General features: G+C 35.8%; 1 protein-coding gene across 4 annotated transcripts in view; it reads right to left on the bottom strand.

Moving 5' to 3' along the window:
- The window catches only part of LOC102673581 (semaphorin-2A), a 259,910-nt gene that overhangs the window by 32,344 nt on the left and 220,402 nt on the right, over window positions 1–7,164 (bottom strand). Inside the window, exon 1 of one of the 4 annotated variants that reach the window (XM_031514006.1) lies at window positions 2,203–2,336. The exons of the other annotated variants lie outside the window; for them this stretch is intronic. The gene's annotated coding sequence lies outside the window, so the exon portion shown is untranslated. Of the gene's footprint in view, window positions 1–2,202; window positions 2,337–7,164 lie in introns of those variants that run through there. 4 annotated transcript variants of the gene reach the window in all.

A 7,164-nucleotide genomic window follows, 5' to 3' on the forward strand; every position in this document is an offset into this window, starting at 1 on the left:
GGGAGGACGAGAGACGAGATAAACGAGAGAAGGAGAGGGAGGGGGAGAGGTTGACGGTGGTAATTAAAAAAGTTAAGCTGTTAAGTAGCGATAGAATCGGGAAGTAGTGGCGCAAAGTGAAGGGCAAACACGGAAGGAGAAGGAAGTTGACTCGAGAAATAGCTGTAGATGTTGGAACTAGAATGGAACAATTGCGGGGGCATGGGGATATAAGCAGAGTTGGAGGAAAGAAAAAGATGGACAAACTTGACAATCACTTCTTGGGATAATAGAACCGTTTTCATAAGCTCCAATTACCGACACCATGGAGAACTATCTTAACGCGAGCTAGACTAGTATCACCACCACCACCACCACCACCACCATCTGGCATTCTTTCTTTCTGTTTACAATTTCTATGTTTGCCAGGGAAGAAGGGGTTTTGCTTGCCGCAAACTCGGTGTTCGTAGAAGAAATCTCGCTATTCCGCCCAGTCTTACATGCTCCTTCTCTCCCTCTCTTTCTTTATCTATCTCTACGATGTTTTCCCTTCCCCTTATCTCATCTCTTTTCTTTTTTATCGTCCTGGTCGAGACGTGGTGGTGCGCCAGCCGCCAACCAAGATCCCAGAAAACTTTCTAGACTTCCGATTTCTCGGTGTCGCGCGCGAAACGAGAAGAAAAATCTCCGCGTGAAAGGCAAACTGGGCGACGATCAAACGAACGTCGCCGTGATTCCGTGTTTATCTTATATTTTTCCTCGCCAAGAGATAGGTGATATAATGAACGCGAAGAATAAGACTGTCTTGGTAAAATTTTCTTTCAATTCGTTCAAGAAAGACAAGAATGCTAAGATTATATTATAAAGGTATCTCTGCTATTGGTTTAAATTTTTATTGAATAATTATTGTATTTGTCATTTTCGAATAAGTTTTTCCTAATATACAGATTATTTTTCTGATACATTGAAAAATTTGAAATCACGTAAGATCATTGCTCGAAGGAAAAGGAATTAATTTCTGCGTGGCGTTAGCAAACGAAAACGAAAAAACGGAAAATGAGAAGTGTAAATAAGTTCGTTTAAGAAGAAAAAAGAGAGAAGCCAGGATAAAGAGGATTCCGGGAACGAAATCGTGAGAATTTTTCATCGCAACTTTCGCGAAATTTTGTTTGTCTTTTCTCTTTCGCAATGCGGCCCAGTTGCCGCTAGCTTCGCCGTGATTATCCGCGGAACGGATTTAAAACTGCGTTAGCGCCGGCTCTACGAGCACTCGTGCACCACCGTAATCCATTTATTTACAAGTTTCCGAGAACAGCGTCGCAAGCGTGTCTAAATACCGGCAAGGTAAAAGAGAGGAAAAGAAGGCTAGCGTAGGAAATCCTTCGAGGCTTCTCCTTTTTTCGAATTTATCGCTTGTGCATCTACGCGCAACACGAATGAAACGTATATCGTTGAAACTGAGACTCGTAAAGTTGTAAAGTATTTGTATACTCTAAAGATTTAGAGGTTTCAATGTTTATCATAAGTATAATCTTTAAGAAGAAAAAAATTGATATTGCGTGTTATATTTTCATTAGTGAATAATTATTTATCAATTTATTATTCTTAAAGAAAAATTAAATCTTTTTTGTTATTTATTGTAAATTTATATTCACCATATGATTATGATTAGTAATATTAATATAACAAATTAATTAAATTATATAAAAATCGTAAATATTTCAAATAAAGTAAATTTGTTATGGAATTATATTGGAAAATAATTTTTTTATTATTAATATTTATTAATATTAATGTAAGGACAATAAAAATAGAAATAAATATTATTATTATTATTATGTTATTATATGTATTATAATTTATAGCTATATTATATTAATTTATAGCTATATCTTTAAGATGAATCAATTCAACTTGGTCCATATAAAATAAATTCATTATTAGGATTTGTTCATAATATTTCAACACAATTAAATTAAAAAAGTCAATTGAAATTCAAACATAATTTAAGAATATTACCAAATAATAATTTCAATTTAATAGAAATTAAACCAGAGTTGCAACAATTCAATAAAAATTTCAGTGCTTTTAATGCACTTATATTATAATTACCAAAGAACAATTTCAATTTAATAGAAATTAAATCAGAGTTGCAACAATTCAATAAAAATTTCAGTGCTTTTAATGCACTTCAAATATTCAAAAAATTAAAATCAGACTCACGTGTCTCGATGGGATGATGAAGCAGGGAACCAAATACACACAGTCAATTTTTCCATTACTCACTTTCACACACGCACTAATAAATATCAATTTTTACTTAAATTTGCCTTTCCGATCGGCAGTTATTATATACACGTTGCATCAAAATCGCTAGCGAGAACCGATCACAACCCTGCGCCACTTAGCGGTATCCGCGAGTACTACTCCTCCACCATTCATCGGTGGAGGCAAAAATTAATTAATTTTAAAATTTTCCAGCTAATGATACCTTGAATATATATTTATTTAAAAGAATATATAAATAAATTCTTTTTAAAAAAAAGAATTTTTTCAGTTTTACTAAAGCTGGAAAAATAAATAAAAAGTTTATTATAAATCTCCCTCGTTCGCATATTCGCCAAGCATTGTCACGAAAAAGAAGAAAAAAGGAGAAGAAAAAAAAAAAAGAACGATGTCTCGAATGCGATGACTAGTGGAGAAGAATCTCATCAAACTGAAATTTTGCCAGGATCTTATCCCAAATTCATCGTTGCAATAAACTCCGCGTTACACGGGCTTGTACACGACTAGTGCCTACTTCTCCGTCAAAAGTGGGGGGAGGGGTTGGTCGAAAACGTGGCAGGCGAGAAAAGGGAAAGGAGGAAAGTAGCACGAGGGTGAGCACGAGGCGTTAGGGATAAAAATTCCGAAGGCAAAGCAGGAGTCTCGAAGTTATACAGAGTGGCCCCGGCGCGAAATGTATATTTAATGCCATCATTCTAGAAAGTAACAGACCTACCCGTTTATATTTCAGTGCTTGGCAGAATTGTTTGCTACTTCTTCTTCCTCTGCCAACCCCTCGATATATTGCTATTTCATCTTGTACACGTACGAATGTAAAGGAAAGAAGAAAGAGGGAAAAAAAAAAAGAAAAAAGAAAAGGAAAATATTCGTAGGTATTCTTCCACCCCGGTATGTATTTTTCTTTCTTCTCTTGAATTTTTCTTTTTCTTTTTTCTTTCAATTTCTCGTATAATTACAAAAGATTTCTTTTTTTTTTTTTTGATAGTGTACACAGGCTTTTGACCTGTTGAAGAAAATTGACACTGTCCCAAAAGATCTTCGTTCTATATATTTTCCTCTTCTGGGCGCGATTGAAAGAAGAGTACACGAGATGAAAAGTATGGAAGATAGTTGGGTAAGACCTCTTAATTCTGCGTCGAGATAACGCTCTCGTCCTGCATCGTAATAAGGGCGGAGTAAAAATAAGAGAGGGTGAATGAGAAGTTTTTAATCATACCCCCGTATTCCCTAGTCGTTGCTCTTTCTGAACGTTATATTTCTAGGTCAACGCGAAACTCGAGGAAAGAAAATGATTATTTTGCAAACTCGTTGCCACGTTTTCCTCTTGGAAACATCGTGTCTAGAAGAACTTGAACCATTTTCTTTGATTAATGGAATACCAAAACACGTTCGATATAATCTAGTTCAGTTTATTGTAACATTTAACTTGAAGATTAAATAAAAGACAAAGGTGTGTTGTAATATAAAAAGGTATAAAGGAAAAAATATAAGAAATTAAAAATGTTGGAAGAATTAATATCGCTAAAATTCTATGCTGTTTTTGCTATTCCACGTGAACTCGTCAGATAAATCATGATTAACGCGTCTGGTGCCGATGATACACGATATTCATCAGAGACACAATTTTCATTAAACGAACAAGTGTACTCTTTAGCTTAAATCTGATATAAAATCATAGAGAGAACGTAACGAACGCGAGGAGTGACGTTAAATGTAGAGGATGGACCAACTTAATTATATTCGTCATTAGTGAATCCATGAAAATTTAGTTTATCACGAATGTGTCCTTTTGTCGCTTCACAGACGTTCCAAATGAATTCATATTTAAAAAAAGAAATTGTGAATCATTCTATGCAAAATGATTTTTTTATTTTTCGATTTCAGGCATTTTTTAAAAATCAAATAAGGAGGAAATAATGTGAAATTAGAAAAAAAAAATAATTTTGAATTCTGCCATTCTGCTATAACTTAAAAACTATATTTTTATGAATTTTTATCTCAAAGAGTATTTATAGTATCCAATTTCTTTTTTTTTGAATCGAAAAATAAATTTTATAAAGTTGAAAATGATAAACAAATTTTCATTTTACAAACTTTTAAAGTTTTCACTACAAAAGGAATCTTGTTTCAAGAAAATTAACACAGCAATGTTTGTTTTAGATAAATCTACGGTTCTAAATCATATATTCCGCAATAAAAATAATTTTAATCTTTTAATTCACCATAAAGATCACACAATAATCCTTTGGAATTTCACATTTTTCCTCAAATTTCTAATTAAACAAAATACATCTCGCAAAACTTTCGTCATTAAAAAACAATCATTAAGATCTATCGATACACCACTCTCTTTTTTCTTTTTTCTTCCATCGAAAATAAAATAACTTTCGCCCGGAAACGATCCTCTTGTTGTCACGAGGAAACGAACAAATCAAATAATAGAAGACGATGATCGAAATAAACGCGAACCATTATTACCCGCGTTCCTGGGGCATAAAGGACGCATAAATCTGTCAAACGTGGCCAATACAATCCGGAGCCAGAGCCGGAAGCTGTACGCGGGCTCAGCATCGGCAACTCAGCCGAGGCGCGCACCGGTATCTCATCCGCGGCTTTACAACCGTGTAAATCCCACGGAGGGCTTCTTAATACTTTACTGCCGTCATGTAAACGTAAAACCGCCCCCGCGTCCAATCTTACGGAGTTGCAGTCGTCGCCGGCTGTGCACCAGTTTCCGGTGAGCTGATGCGATGCGGTTTCCATGGAACACCTTTGCCTCCCAAGATCCATCCCGATCTCCACTCCGGGATTGGACGTTGTTTTATTGGGCGTACGGGTGTTTTATAGATCCCGATTTTCTCCACTCGAGCTTCTCCCTTTTCCCCTTTTTTCCGTTTCCATCCGTTTTCAGATTTTTGTTTTTTCGTTTTTTGGACAGCCAGCACAGCTTCGCTATTTTTCGATCAACGGATCTCGATCGTTTCTTCTTTTTTGTCTCGAGGAATCGAGTTTCTTTCTTCTCTCAAACTTTTTTGCTTACATTTTCTTTTTCTTTTTTTTTTTTAGTTCTTACTACCTCCCTTTGTCCTCGAGCAGAATATTTCGAGCACGCTGAAAAGGCAGGTTTCGATAAAGGATACGATTGGCTGATTTTATCGTTCGATGTGCGTGTACATCCGGAAACGACGATAAAGATACAAGGAGGATATCGAATTATTGGGAACTTCCTTTGATGCATCCTCTAAATCGCGCCCACTCGATTCGTTTCAGAGAGCGAGATAAGTTTCAAAAGGTTTTTTCGATTGATTAGAGTCCATATCGAGAATGGTATATCTAATTTTAGAAATGATGACGTTACGATATTATTGAATAATATTATTGTTGTATATTGTTATGATAACATCAAAAATCAATATCTAATTTATATATTGTTCTTTTTTAAATTTTATTGGATATTTGATGATATCATAATAATATTAAAATTTTATTACTTAAAATATCATATGTGATACAAGATTAAGAGGAATTCAAAACGATTAATAAATAACTAATCGTTTTAATAAAATCTATTAAAGATAAAGATACGTAATATAAAAATATTTAAAAATACAAAAACTATATCATGAATCTCTCATACAACAGAAATAACTACCTTTCAACGTCTTATAAAAAATGTACCACTCAATCTCGCACTTCACCAACACCTAAAATCGATAAAAAAAAGAAAAAGAAAAAAGATATAAAACTTAGACGCGAACCGTCATTATTCCACAATCACTGAAGAAAGAGGCGAGAGAAGGAGAGAGAGAGAGAGAAAAAACTTAAAACAACGAAAGATCGAAACTTGGACGATTCCTTTCTCAGACAATGACCCTACATCAATCTAATATCTCAATCGATATACGTTTCCACAACACCGAACTTCAGAGTTCAGTTGTGCGCTAATGGAAAGTCCACGGCAGTACGAAGTACGGCAGAGTGGAGTAAGAAAATTGCCGGTTGCGGTTGATTTGTTCCACGTGTGTGTTTTTCGTAAGAGTGGCGCCAACGCTTGTGCAAGATGCACGAGCTCGGAACGGGGGTGTCCCCTGCCGTCCATTCCGAGCACCACGTGTTATAACTCGCCGTGGAACGTATGGGTCTGGCTCTCCCTCAGGACTGACGCACGGCCTCGAAACTTTTCTTCCCCCTTATGAAATTGTAACGCAGACACGGATTAGCATGGAGCCATTGTCTGGCCTTAGGGTGGAACGCGCACGTTGTTCGCGTGACGTGTCGCGGGGTACGACATCGAATCGATCCGTGAATGCGAGAGATGGACTGTAGCATCGAAGGTATATATATTTTCCATTTACGTCACACGTGAAAAGTTTAAACATTTTTCGATCAAATTCCCCTTTTCATCTTTCCTCGATAATTTCGAATCAATTCTTCGTAACATTTTGAAAAACAATTAATTAAATTACCCCTTGAAAATATTTATCCATTTTTGTATTAATATTACGTGATGACTCAATTGTCAATATATTTCTATATAAAATTAATTTCTACATTATCCAAACAACCTAAAATCATCCCCGAAGAGCGATCAACGTCCCCAACGAAAACAAGATATTCACCCCTCATCTTCCATGTCCAAACACCAATAATAAGGCGTCCTACTTCAAATAGACGGGAAAACGGAAGCGTGAAACCTAGAGGAGGCGTCTTTGATCAATTTTCCTCAAACATATCTCTCCATCTTCCAAGATCGCTATGCATGCATGCAAAATTGCGAAATCGCATCAGACCGTCCGCCTTCTTATACTCCCCCACGTTTCCCTTTTCCCTTTTTCTCCCTCTCTTTTCTCTCTTTTCTTCTTTTTTTTTTTTTCGTTTCGCAGCACGGTAATGGCCCCC

This window comes from Apis dorsata, unplaced genomic scaffold (genome assembly GCF_000469605.1).
Source record: "Apis dorsata unplaced genomic scaffold, Apis dorsata 1.3 scaffold_44, whole genome shotgun sequence".
Taxonomy (NCBI): domain Eukaryota; kingdom Metazoa; phylum Arthropoda; class Insecta; order Hymenoptera; family Apidae; genus Apis; species Apis dorsata.